This window comes from Phoxinus phoxinus (assembly GCF_949152265.1).
Source record: "Phoxinus phoxinus genome assembly, chromosome: 18".
In the NCBI taxonomy this organism is placed as follows: domain Eukaryota; kingdom Metazoa; phylum Chordata; class Actinopteri; order Cypriniformes; family Leuciscidae; genus Phoxinus; species Phoxinus phoxinus.
In genome coordinates, this window is record NC_136893.1 from 4,522,523 (window position 1) to 4,537,192 (window position 14,670).

Sequence of the window (14,670 nt, forward strand, 5' to 3'; positions counted from 1 at the left end):
GGTAAATTGCTAAATTTGACTTTATTTATTTTAATATTTTACTTATATTTATTTATTTATTTATTTATTTATTTGTTTGTTTGTTTGTTGGTTTGTTGTGTTTATTAACTGTTCACTGCACTAAATGGCGCATACTGTAAAAAATATTTTCATGATTTGTTATCACAACTTTTTATTTTTTGTCAAATCAACTTCGATAACTAAAGTGTGACGATAACATACTATTTTGAGTTTCTGTTTATTAAACCATTCTTCTCCATTGTATTAACCAAAACATTTTATTACAACGAATTCAAAATTTTAAGGCAACACGGTAACTTGCTTTTTTAAGTTAAACCAAAATTTGTTTACAGTGTACATAAACAATCTTTTAATGTTTTTATTTCATTTGTCCTGCGCCATTTGTGCTGTACACAATAAAACTAATTAACGTTTTTTATATTATTTATTTTGCTTTAGCTGTACATTTAATTTAATTTAATTTAATTTATTTTTGTTTTGTTTTATTTATTTTTTGTTTGTTTGAAATCCGTGCACCATTTGTGCTGTGGAGAATAATATAATAAATAGCATTAAAGTAACAATAAAAATATTTTTATAATATTATATTTTTATTTCCATAAGCTGTACATTTCAATATAATACATGTTTACAGTACTACTAGTTTATAATACAAGTTTACTACTAAATAGCCTGCAAATGTGCAAACTCTGACCTAGTGAACAATTTGAAATGAGAAATTAAACATGTTAACACACACACACACACACACACACACACACACACACACACACACACACACACACACACACACACACTTGTTTGGATGCCAAGGCCAGTGATGTGAAGCACCGCCTCTAGGAGGCGAACGATCACAGGAAGTAAACGTCTCATTCCCGAGTGAGCACTGAGTCTGACAGTACCATTCAGGACAAGATCATATTAGTTATTAACAGCACATAGCTCATACTTTAGATTTTGTTTTGTTTTTCAGTTCCATAGTACATGAAGTCTTCCAGCCACAGTTCCCATCACGCTGATCCTATCAGATCCATTGTATCAGTCTTGTGTGCTGTAGTTTATTTGATGGCAGTAAAGCTATAGAATCTGTGTTTTAATTTGAGCTCTACTGTTGATAATAAGCCAGGGAGAGATACAGACAGGAACTGGGTTAGTTACCCATGGAAGACCTCGCACCGGTTCATCTCGGCCTGACACTTGTGGTTCTGACTGAACTTTCCAATGAAAGGCCGGCACGTGGAGGATGAAGAACACAAGTCTAATAAGCGCTGCGGTTCCCTAATTTGTTTGATTTGTGTAAATTAAGCCGTGAAAGTGGCTCTTAATGGTTGTGGAAATTGCTGATTTCGGGGAGCATCAGTAGTCGCGGCACATCCCAGTGTTTCTGCCTTTCTAAACAGCTTAACACGGTTGAAGTGTGAAAGTCAGACGGCTAATTCTGATCTTAATGATCAAAATGAAATCCAGCCGGCGGAGACTCGGACTCCCTCCACGAGGAAGATTGCACAGCCCTGAAACCTCAAAGGAGCATTAAATCACAGCGCTAACACACACAGATCACTCCGACTTCAGAGGCAGGCAGAGATAGCGAGAACGCAACAGAAGATGAAAGAGAGAGAGTTTGTGGGGGTGTGGTTGGAGATCTGAGATGGCAAGGTTCATGAGCTCCACCGATCGAGATGTTTCATCTACGGTTAAGATCCTAAATGAATGTGTAAAGATTCCGATTGGAATTCTGTCATAATTTAGAATCGAGCTGGGATCAAATAATAAATCCTCTTAGAATTAATAAAATCCAACTGGATAAACTGGAATTACTACAGGAGTTTTCTAGTGAACAATCTTTATCACTGACATGGCACATCCGGTAAGATTGTTTATAGCTAGCTATACTGTAACATCAGCGAAATGACAAATAACGTTAATACCGTAAATGTTTTAAATTGGGAGCACGTAGAAAACTTCGTAGGACAATCAGGTGGTCTCATATTGTCCTATCCATCGTCATTGTTAACGTGGGTAGACGATATTAAGGGGCCAGAGGTAAACTACAGAATAAGAATAATTAGGGTTAAGGTAGGATAGGATATGTTTTCTAATTGGGGGATGTATTTTAAACCGGTTGTGTGATTTGGTGTTTAGAAAATATAAATGATTAAATAAGTATAAAATCAGTTGTAAGAAGTGTTTGATGTTTTCAGGGAGCTAGAGACACATTCTGCTGACCTTCATGTTGAGGTAATATTTCACCATTTAATTTTTGTAAGTAATAATAACCCAAGATATAATTAATTTGCAAACTTGACATGACTTGAGATTATTATACTGAACATATTTGACAGATACAGCTAACGTTGTAGAATTACATCTCAACTAGCGTAGGTCCCTCTCCGCCGGAAGTTGAAGTCCCTCTCCGCCGGAAGTAAGATGCCGAACGCAATGGTGTCACCGTTGTTGTCGTGGAAAATAAGGTGAATTGGAATAATGTTCTTTTGTTATGTTGGAATGCTCTAAATCAGGGATAGGCAACTCCGGTCCTGGAGGGCCACAGTCCTGCAGAGTTTAACTCCAACCCTAATTAAACACACCTGAACAAGGCAATCAATGTTTTCAGGATTACTAGATAGATACCATAGATATACCTAATAAAGGCTAGATGTCTTACGGCGGAGTCTCTAACGTCATCACCGGCGGCCATCTTGTCACAGGCAAGCTTTCTGGCGGGCTTTGTGGTGCCTGATGTAAGGTGAGTGATCTGCACGAACACAAATACTCTTATCTCGCTGAAATCTGGACGGATTTACAAACGGTTTGGTTTCTTACAAACATTATTAACGTGGCTATAATTCTGGATGCTATTATTCATAAGTATGCAGTGTCATAACTACATCTCTGACGTTTATAACAAACCAACCCGTTTGAAAATCAGTAGAAAATTGAGCAAGTTATGGTTATTTAAAAAGTACATGCACGATTAAAACACAATGTTACGAGTGAGCGAGCTGACTGTGACAAGATGGCCGCCGGGTGCGGACGTCGACCTCCATTGGCCAGCAGCGCGGACGAGACATTTAGCCTTTATTATGTATATCTAGACTATGATAGATACAGGCAGGTGAGTTGTTATCAGGGCTGATGCTAAACTCTGCAGGACAGTGGCCCTCCAGGACCGGCGTTGCTTATCCCTGCTCTAAATGAACAGTAGTGTCGGCCCAGATCCGGGCCACATGTGGATTCACAGATGTGGGCCGGATCTGGGCCTACACTATGTTGCTGTCTGGGTCTGGATTGGCTCATAATTATTGTGAAAAAAATCCAAAAGGATTCCAAATAGAATTTCTGATTATACGATGGAAGTGGTGTCTCACTATCGCTCATTGTGTAAAACACCGTACTATTGTTGCGTGAGTCTCTATAGCACGCAGTGTGTTTATAGTGCAATTTATATGCGAAAATGAGTTTTTACGTGCATATGATACGCAGTTTTCGCGTGCATTTGATACGCACTTCATTGCGTGTAATACACACGCACCCCCAAACCACTACTAAACACCAACCCATGAGTGTCCTATTCACATACATAACTAATTTTCGCGTATACATTGCATGATAAACACACTGCGTGCTAGAGACGCATTTAGTGTGATCGGGTTGGATTTACACAGGCATTCAGAAAATATAGATTATAAATATAAATATAGACTATATTAAGTACTTTTTTAAGCAGATGCTAATTCTCTAAATGACATGCTCAATTCACACTGAAGTTGCAAAAAAAGACTTGAAACTCTTAATAGACACAATTCATGTCATTGTATCGACAGGGAATATTTTCTTTGCATTTTATGGTATTATTTAGATACAAGGAAGTGCAATCTCTGTCACTCTCTTCATCTGTGAAAATGTGTTTGGAGATCTAGAAGATCCCTATTTTATCCCTAATAATGTAAATATTTTGCTTGTAAAAATATACTATTTCATATAATTTACCTATTGTATAAAATCTCATTTTATTTTATTGCAACAAAGTTTATACAACCAACGTGCAACATCGAAAACTATATTAATAAAAAAATATATATATTATTTAATATAAAATCTATTTTTATTTTATTGTCATGCAACAGGGTTCATAAAACAAACCTGCAACATTAAAAACTATATTATTCAATAAATAATAATACAATAAACATATTTCATATAAAATCTATTTTATTTTGTTATTATTGTCATGCAACAGGGTTTATAAAACCAACCTGCAACATGTACAAAACTATATTGATAAATAAATATTAATAAAATAAATATATTATTTTATATAAAATCTATTTATTTGATTTTATTGTCATGCAACAGGGTTTAAAAAACCAACAACATAGAAAACTAATAAACAAATAATAATACAATAAACGTATTATTTAATACAAAATCTATTTTTTTATTTGATCCTTTTATTGTCCTGCATGCACATGGTTTATAAAAGTAACTAAAAATAAAACTGTTATCAAAGGGAATTAGAGACTTGACATGGTCTGGTGAAAAAAGACTAAAACTTGACGTAGTCTTGGCCTTGAATTGACTTGATTTGCACATGAACTCAGAGCTGTGGACATGCCTTGCAGATCTTGAGTTTGTAGTCGCTGTGGAAAAGAGCATCTGCTAAATGTTAATCCAAAAGGACTGTCTTTGTGTTATTACTGTAAGCCACTGTAGATGAAAGTGTCAAATAAATGGCAAATGAATGATAAGGATGAGTGTTTGAACATGTGCATCTGAGTGTAAGATGAGGTTGATGGAGGTCGTGACAGGAGCAGCGTGAGAAGAGTGTGTAAGAGAGTGATGTATAAGAGGAAGGTGCTGGAGTCTGACAAGGTGATGAATCACCACTTTCATCCTTTTTATTTCATCCGACGACATCCTATTACCTTTCAAACCCTCACACTATATGCCCTTTTACAAAGTCTTGATTGTGTTTTTGGGCTCTACTAGAATAGGCTTTCATGCTTGAATGTAAAAAAAAAACATGATTATTTTTCTCATATTCTCCGTTGTTGCAGCTCCTCTCTTCCCAGTCTGCCAGTAACATTCTGGTGTGTGTTTCCTGTACAATGATGTAATCGCTGCTTAACTAGCATGATGCATCGTTGAAGAAATCAGCTAGCTAGTCACGACTGTTTCCTGAAACTGTATAGTCACAAAGTGTTCGTTCAACCACGTTGGTTAATGATGTCACGCAGGTGGTGGAGTAATAACTACTTTTAATGAAACTGTTTGAGATCTAATAAACGCTAGATGTTTTGCTATATATTACAGACATGGCATCTGAGGACTATTTCTCACTTTTCTCAGTTATTTTGCTTTATTTCCAGATTAAATCAGGCTCGTTCTTACGCACTAGAGCACGTTCGCACATGCGCACTCTTCAAAAAACGACGCTTTAAATCTCTTGACAAACTAAAAGACGTAAATGACATTTGATTGTATTCTAAATAAAAGATACAGATTGCACTGAATGTCCGCTTGCTTATTTTGCTCAAGATAAGGATTTATTAAATCCACGTCATGCAAACAAGAAACTGCTTCCAACCATATGTCGAGATCTGTCGTTCCAAACACACAACTCTCCGATGCTGTTTGCGAATGTTCGTTGGAACGATGTTTTCGGGAAACACCGACTCGTTGAACTATGCTGATAACTACAGAACTTGCGACCATAGTTGCGATGCTAATAACGATGCTTTTGAGAAACGCACCCCTGTTTAGTTCCTGTCTCTATGAAGCCCCTCCTTCTGAAAAGCACAATGTGCTCTGATTGGTCGGCTGGATCGGTTTGTTGTGATTGGTCAATCGCTTCGAGTGTGTTTGGGAAATGTCCCGCCCCTTTCCATAACCGCCAGTTTCAACACACACCTAACTAACTCAACCAGGCCCCGCCCCTTTATTCTGCGTATGAATTATTTAAATGAGGAATATTGTGATGTGTTCGTTCCCGGAAGAAAACTCAAGACTACAATGGAGGAGTTTCATGGAGGGCAGAAACCAGCCCAATCTCATGAAAGTGTGTATCTACACGACGAATGTTATTTCTCGAGCCATTTATACGAAAATATTTTTTTGCGTGCACATGATACGCACTTTATGGTGTGTACGCACGCACTCCACACCCCTAATCCTACCCAAGGGTTTTCAGTGCGTAGCATATACACGCAAAAATACTTTTTTGGCGCATAAATAGTACGAGAAATAACATTTGTGGTATAGATACGCACTTTCATGAGATCGGCTGACACTGATATAGAGAATAACTTGCGCTGGAGGGACTTTGGAGACCCTTTTCATGATCAAACAGCAACATGTTTGTCTTTGTACAATGCGGTAAAGACATATATCATTGAAACAGAGAAAATGAATCTGACAATCTGCCCAGCACGACAGGATTCAGCGTTTTTTACTGAAAGGCGTCTCTGTTCATGACATGAATCATGTGAGTGTGTTTGCTATCTTGCAGACGGGCTGAAATGAAGATGAATGAAAACCATGAAGCCCACGGGTGTTATATTTAATATATCTCAGGACGTTTTGTTTAAATAGTTTTTTACTTATCTCATTATCAATAGTACTTCTAGTCATGCTTGTAGACCTAGCAAATATAAAGAGGATAGTTTTCACTCTTATTGAATGATAAAACTTCTGGTTACTATGTTTATATCCGGCTGAAATCTAATGAAATGTTTAACGGCGGACTGATAAGGTTGGCTGAGCGTTGGCGAGGACGGGATTTGTCTCTGTTTGACACTTTCCTGTGCTGTAATCTCACATCAAGATTTCATTTCTTCTCATTTCAAAACCAGACACAAGCTGCTCTGCTGTCGTATAGTCTTAAGTCTTTTGTGTTTGTTTAGCTCTAAAGATGACCAGTGTTCATTATTCAAAACATTTGTGATTACAGCCTCATTTGTGGAGTTCATTTTTGTGATCTTTGATTATAGATTATAGAAACAATGACCAAAGCCACCTTTTTCTTGCTTGTATTAAACGGCTCAAGATAAGGATTTATTAAGTCCACGTCTTGCAAACAAGAAACTCTGCTTCTAACCACATGTCGAGATCTGTTGTTCCAAAACACAAGTTTGCGATGCTGTTTGCGAATATTCGTTGGAACGATGTTTTTAAGAAACGCACCCCTGTTTAGTTTCTGTCTCTATGAATCCCCTCCTTCTGAAAAGCACACTGTGCTCTGATTGGTCGGCTGGATCCGTGTGTTGTGATTGATCAAGCATTTCGAGTGTGTTTGGGAAATGTCCCGTCCCTTTCCATAACTGCCAGTTTCTAAACACTACTAACTAACTCAACCAGGCCCCGCCCCTTTATTCTGCGTATGAATTATTTAAATGAGGAACATTGTGACGTGTTCGTTCCCGGAAGAAAACTCAAGACTACAATGGAGGCGTTTCATGGAGGGCAGAAACCAGCCCGATCTCATGAAAGTGTGTATCTATACGACGAATGTTATTTCTCGAGCCATTTATACGAAAATATTTTTTTGCGTGCACATGATACGCACTTTATGGTGTGTACGCATGCACTCCGCACCCCTAATCCTACCCAAGGGTACTTAATGAACCGTTATGTTTTTATTACCTTAGAATGAGCCATTTCTATCTACACACACCGCGGGTCCCCTTACATTGAAATGCGGCGACATGTTTCTACGGAACGCGTTTCGTCACTATGTATTGTTTTTCGTGCAAAACAAGCTAGCTAAAGTCAGTGAATAAAACACTGACACAATGATGAACAAGTAACAATAATATTCGCAATAATATATTGTTTTACTGAATAATAATGTAAACATAATTTCTTCATTTATCTTTGTAAAGAAACCTCATTGGCTACTTAACTGGCTACTCTCTGCTGTCTCAGACGACGACATCTTTTCCTGTCGGCCACCGTAACTTCTGTTGGTTTCAATTCGCAACCTCACCACTAGATGCCGCTAAAATTACACAGTGCACCTTTAATTGAACTAAGGTCTAATCCTGGCTTAATCTAAACCCTGTCTGTGAAACCAGGCCTTAAAACATTAATGCTAATGTAAAGTGTTATTACAAAGTTACTCAATTGAGCAAAATTGCCATTGTGCGATGCACTGTATCTAGTGAACCCAGTGTTTGTACTTTACTGTGTATTTTAGCATAGCTGAAATTCTGACCAATCAGCATCCAGGATCAGTTTTGCTCATTATTACATGCGGATAATGAATGATTGTGAGCGGATGTGTTTCCAATCGTCTCTATCAGTGTTACAGTGTCCAGTGCAGCAGCTTTTTCCTGCCATAATCTGGTTTTTACCACTCTTGTAGAAGAGATATGTTGCTGCGATCTGCGAGTCGGCCTCTAATTGATCAGCTTGACAATTAAACACAGAACAAGGCCTGTCTCTCTGTTTCTCTCTCTCTCTCTCTGTCCGTCTGGCAGCAGCCGCTCTGAATCAGGTTATCCTCTGACAGATAATGGATGTAGCCGGTATCTAAGCATGCTCCCCAAAGCCAGCTCAATCCCTCCAACAAGATAAAGCCGACAAATTACGCCACCTGGAAAAAGCACAACTCTGAAGCCAAACACAGCAGGAGGAAGAGAGAGAGAGGGAGATAAAGGTGGCAAGGATGTAAAGAAAGAGAGAACACAGGTGAGAGAATAAATGTGCTTGGAGATGAATTGATAATTTGGTGATTCTCTCGTCGTTAACCTTTACCGCAGCGCAAATGACGCGTCACTCCATTTAAACAATGGGGTTGTCCGGCTGGGCCGATTGTGTATCTGCTGTGGAGGAGCATTGATCTAGAGCTCCATCAGTCTAAATGTGCAGGAGTCTCTCAGCGCTCCGTCCATTCATCACTCCAGCCTTATTAATGTCCTCTATGAATGTCAGCACCTCCCTCGTCCGCGCATCCTTCATACTTCCTCAAGGTCTGCGGGAGGTTTAGGGAAGCTGCCAGTCTGGGGCTGAAAGTTTTCCAATGGGCCTTTAAAGGGACAGGTCACCCATTAATGAACACTTGGTCATCACTTCCCGTTATGTTGTTTCAATCGTTTATTGTGTTATTTTCAAATACATTTCATCCTGTTCTTTCCTAGACTTAAAAAAGCGTCTTAATTTGCACCTATGGTTCCATGTAGAACCTTTAACATCAACGGAACCTTTCCATTCCACCAAAGAATATTTATATTAGTCAAATGTTCTTGACCCCCAAAATAAGGTTATTTTAAGAACTGAACGGTTCTTTGAGGTACCAAAATGGTTCTTCTATGGCATCGCTGAAAAAAAACGTTATTTTTAAGTGCATAGATCTACCTGGCCCCAAAAAAGGTCCCATATTTAGAGAGCAAAGCTCTAAAATCTCATTATTTTTAGCATTTTGTTTTAAATCATTCTTTAGACTTAAAAATAAGGGTGCCAAAAATGCCAGTGAAGAACCATTTTCAGTGAACTGTTCTTCAAAGTGAGAAACACGAGAGAAACTGAATCTGAATCTGAACATGAATGAGATTTTAGGGTGGTGATTTTACATAAAAACGGTGCCTGGAAAACATCAAGATGTGCATAAAAATGTACGTTGAACTAAGTTGGATACATGTACGTTGGATACATTTTTGTTCATTTATAAGGCATGAAGATAAACTAAGATGGCAATTTATATATATATATATATATATATATATATATATATATATATATATATATATATATATATATATATATATATATATATATATATTTTTTTTTTTTTTTTGCACAAATTTCCATGCAAGTGAGGATTTTGTTCTTCTGAACACATGGGATGCACACAATGCTTTTTATTTGCAAATTGTTTTAAAATAGTACATTTTATTATTTTACATTGTTTTATTTTATTTATATATATTTTTTCCAATTTTCTAACATAAATTAATTTTGCAACTTGAAAACATAAAAAATTTCTTAAATGTTGGCTTCTGAATAATTAATAATGCCATATGCAGTACATTTATGGTGCTTTAATGGTGTTTTTCCGTCTTTTTGGAGCTTGACAGCCATAGTCAATAAAAAATGTCACTGTATGGAAAAGAGCTGCGTGAACATTCTTCTAAACTTCTCTTTTATTCCACAGAAGGGTTGGAACGACACAAGGGTGAGCAAATGATGACAGAAGTTTCATTTTGGGGTAAATTATCCCTGTAATGTCACCTTGGAAAACTTTTCTCTGATTCAGTTTGAGATTTCAGCCCCCCGGTAAGTCTTCACAGGAAAAAAAAAAAATCCCGCTGACCTGATTTGAAAATTACCTGAAATTGTCTGGACAGGAGTTGTTTTTTGTCATGCAACCGAGGATTGTTGCTGGAAAGATCTGGAGCAGGTCCGCTGTGACATAATCACTCAAGGCGCATTTGGTCTAACCTTCACAAACGGCGCCGTTCATCCATTCAGAGCCTGGCGTTTGGGTGAGAAATGGACCAGGGTTCAGTGTGGGACCTCATGAGGCGATGGAGAAATACGTTTCCATCTTTCTTAAGGTCACCTGACCTACATGTGTTGCAGGAAGTCAGATACATTTCTTCTATCTGCCTGTTTGGACAGCTTTATCAGTGTCTCCTTAAGTAAATGCACATATCTTGTTCTTAATAACAAATGTTCAGACATTATCAGGGAATAACTGACTTTACTTACTTTACTAAGATATGTTCGTGGTGTTTCTGTGCGTCTTTTTTCAGCTACTCTGTCTCTAAATGGCTTTTTTTTTCAATGATTTTGGTTTTCAATCATTGTACAACACGTGCGAATGACGTTTCGTGTTGTCTTCATGCTTCTGAACATGTTACGGTATTGCCGAGATATTTGAGTTGTTCTTGAAATAGTGGTAAATAATACAGGAGAGCACTCACACGTCGGTTCGCATGAGTCCTGCAGATGCAGCTGACCTAGAAACACCGTAAAAACACAGGAGGAAAAAAGACAAAGGGTCACTCAGTCACTTCAGTTGCTTTATCCTCAGCCCGACACCATGTTGAAAGTCATAACACCATATCCTTTACTTGAACCAATACTTAAACATACAAGCTAGATCTTCCACCCACTTAGACTGACTGACATGTAAAGTGACTAATGCTTCTTTCCAGTCCTCTAGAAATCATAATTACACCATGATGTGTGTTCAAATGATTTTTGCATGCTTTTACTCGATTATGTACTTCTCAAGGCATGCAGGAAACATTTGAGCTCTAATGCAACATCATGAAGAGCAAAGGATGTGCATTGGTTGAGTTAGTGAAATATATCAATTGTAAAAAATAATTGATATATTTTTCTTTTTCTGTCATTCATTAAAGCATTGTTTGTATAATTGTGTGTTTTATCATGTCTCTACTCTTGTGAAGCGCTTTGAGATGCTACTTTTAAAGGCGCTATAGAAAATCAAGTTTATTATTATTATATTATTATTGATGTTTCCTCTATTTTGTCATTCTTTGTCACAGAGAATGATGGGGAATGTAGTCTGTCTCCTCATTAATCAGCTAAATTTGTGTTTTCTGGCAACATTACACAAAATGTGTACTACCCACATTCTTTTATGATCAATGTCAAGTTTCTTTCATCATAAATCTGTAATTGACAATCATTCACATGTGATTTAAATGCAGCATCACTTCAATTTTTGTTACGTGATGTTTTGAAGTATTGGCACTGTCTGCAGATTATATTAGGTTTATGTTAGTACGGTTTCCGCACAACTGTTTTCAACATTGATAGTAATCAGAAATGTTTCTTGAGCAGCAAATCATCATATTAGAGTGATTTCTGAAGGATCATGTGACACTGAAGACTGGAGTAATGATGCTGAATAGTTTTGATTAAAATAGTTATGAATATATGAATGTGAACTATCTGAAGGTATACCATCTAAAAATGAGACTATATTAACCACAATTCAGGTTAAGGTAGATATTAAGGTTGATATTGAGCTGAATGAAACTTGAATAAAACCCTTTTCTTTTCTTTTTTCTTGAAATTTTGAAGAGTAAATGTTGGATTTTCAAAGAGCCGCTGCTCACGGATGATTGCCTTCCCACCTCTATGTCATATTATGGCAGTGTGTGAATCCGCCATTGATAAGGAAGCTTTACTGACAGAGAGATTGACGGTCTGTCATGCTCATTGCACACTGGGAAAAGCCGGTTTAACCCACTACTAAAAGGGGTCAGCGCGGGATTTATCCCAGGTGCTCATGCGTTTCTTTAAATGCTAACAAATGCAAATAGCCTCACTGTTATATCTCAATTATGCCAAATTATTTAAATCCAACAATTCTTTAGAACCGTAATGAGTGCCGGCGATGACGGATGCCAGCTGTTCTTCAAACTCGGACAAAGCCTGTTTGGTCTGAAGTATTGATGGTTTCTCTCTGCAATAGTGCTTCAGCTTACCCAGGGGACAGGGACGGATAATGGAAGTTCAGAGCCGAAATGCTTAAGGGTTTGCTGGGAACGCCATGTGCCTTTTCCCTCTGGATCCACCTGAAGAGAACCGGAAGGAGCCATTCAAACGGCACTGAAAAGGCATAAAATGAAATTGAAAATGTTTTTTTTTTTTAAATGCTTTGATGTGACGACTAAATGTGCTTAGTTTTTCTGTTCAGCAAGCTAACTTCTGATTCATAAACTTCTCATTATGATTTTTATTAGTGGTGTTTGTTCATTCAAGTACCACTATTGCTATTGCTCATGCTATCTGATTTAGTAGTATCAATATCAAGTATTAAATTCAATATCAAGTATTAAAGGGGCTATATGTAGATTTCAGAAACCCTTGTCAGTAGTGACACCGGTGGCCGTTAAGTGAACTGCAGCCAGCGACTTACTGCTCATGTTCGCACATGTAACGTACAAGAGACTGAACGTGATTCAATGCATCGATATACTCACAGCGAAATTTTTTTTTGTTCTTCACTTAGATGTAAAAATAAGTTGGAAATACCTCGCAGCGATATACTGGTAATGAACATCCCGACGCCGTCCATTGCATTACATTACTTTTGCGTTACTTTTTCTTACCTGGGCTGGGCTTGCTTGCTTGTTTTTTATATTGCATTCAAGCTATACTTTTTTTTTAATTCATGCAATCCCTGGGAATCGAAACCATCTGGTCCTTTACTGCAAAAAAATTGTTTTCGTCCTGTTTTCCAGTAAAATCCCGGGCTATATTTAGTCCAGCCTAATCGACCGCCAAAACAAACAAAAACGTCCTTAGTGCACATTTAATGACATGAAAATGACAAACATGTACATATACAGATGTATTTTATGGAAAATAGAAGGTTATGCAAATGAAAAGCCATCCAAATAGTTAACTAGGCTCATAGGTCAACTCTCTAGGCATGAAGCGTCTGCACTCATTGTGCTAAAGAAACTTGCTGGATGTTTAAGACAATGATTTTATAGGACACATTTATACTGGTAACTTTTTATAACTCAAAGATTTTGCATCAAATTTGCATATAGGAAATAATAAATTAACAATTTAAGACTAAATGATTAATTTAATAATTTAGGTGTTTATAACACCTCACTATCACGTAACCTCATAAGTGATTGTTAAAGTCGGGATGAAACGGAAGTTGCAATAGTCTTTTCTTCTCTATTTTGTGATGTATATCCGAGTGAAACTGAGTCTCGAACAAATGTAGGGCGGGGCTTGTGAAATTGATTCAATGGTTGTGTTTTGCTATTGGTGGAGCTCATGTGAGTGACAGGTTGCCCCGCCCTCATCATCAGAGAAGAGAAGAGATGTTGCAAGAGGGAGGGGAAGTTATTTTAATTCAAGATTATGAGGCACAAGAATTATAAAAAAGATGTGCATGGATAAAACATTTATAATAAATCCTGCATATTCCATAAATGTTTTTTGGTCAAATTGTCAATTTTTATTTCATGGTGACTTTAACAACCGCCAATCCGCTAAACGCGATGTACTAACAGTGGATTCCAGTAGTTTTTTCCCGTTAGCATATGAATGAAATGTACAGCATATGTATTTAATTTGCATTTCTCTCTATGCTGTTTTCACAGAGCTTTTTACAATGCATTCAGGGATTGCCACCTTCAGATTTTGGCCAAAACAAGGTATTTTAGAAGGTAGCATAATACAGTTTGCCTGTGATGACATGCTATATAGGACTTTGAATACAATCCTGTGAGTGTCAATGTCACTATTCATAGTTTTCACACGACACAAAAACCCTATAATGACCATTTGGAGGGCAAAACAAGCTTTCTTCCACTGGCCAGCAGTCATTTTTACAAGGTTTGTAAGCTACTAATGTACTCAACCAGTGATATTCAAAGACCTAATTTAGTATACATCTTAGTAATGATGCGTACTATACAGATGCGCATTTCATGCACTGAGTTAGACAGACGTCAGTCACCGAGCAGCACAAACAAAAGAGCAGCCGCCTTTTACAGTTCCTCCTGAACCAAAACAACCAGCTTATGCTGCGTTCACAACATTACGTAATTTGGAGATGGAAACCTGTGATGTTATACTTGGTTTGTGACACAAATTTATGCGTTTCAATGTCAACACTATCAACGGCGAAATAAATCTGCAGCAGTC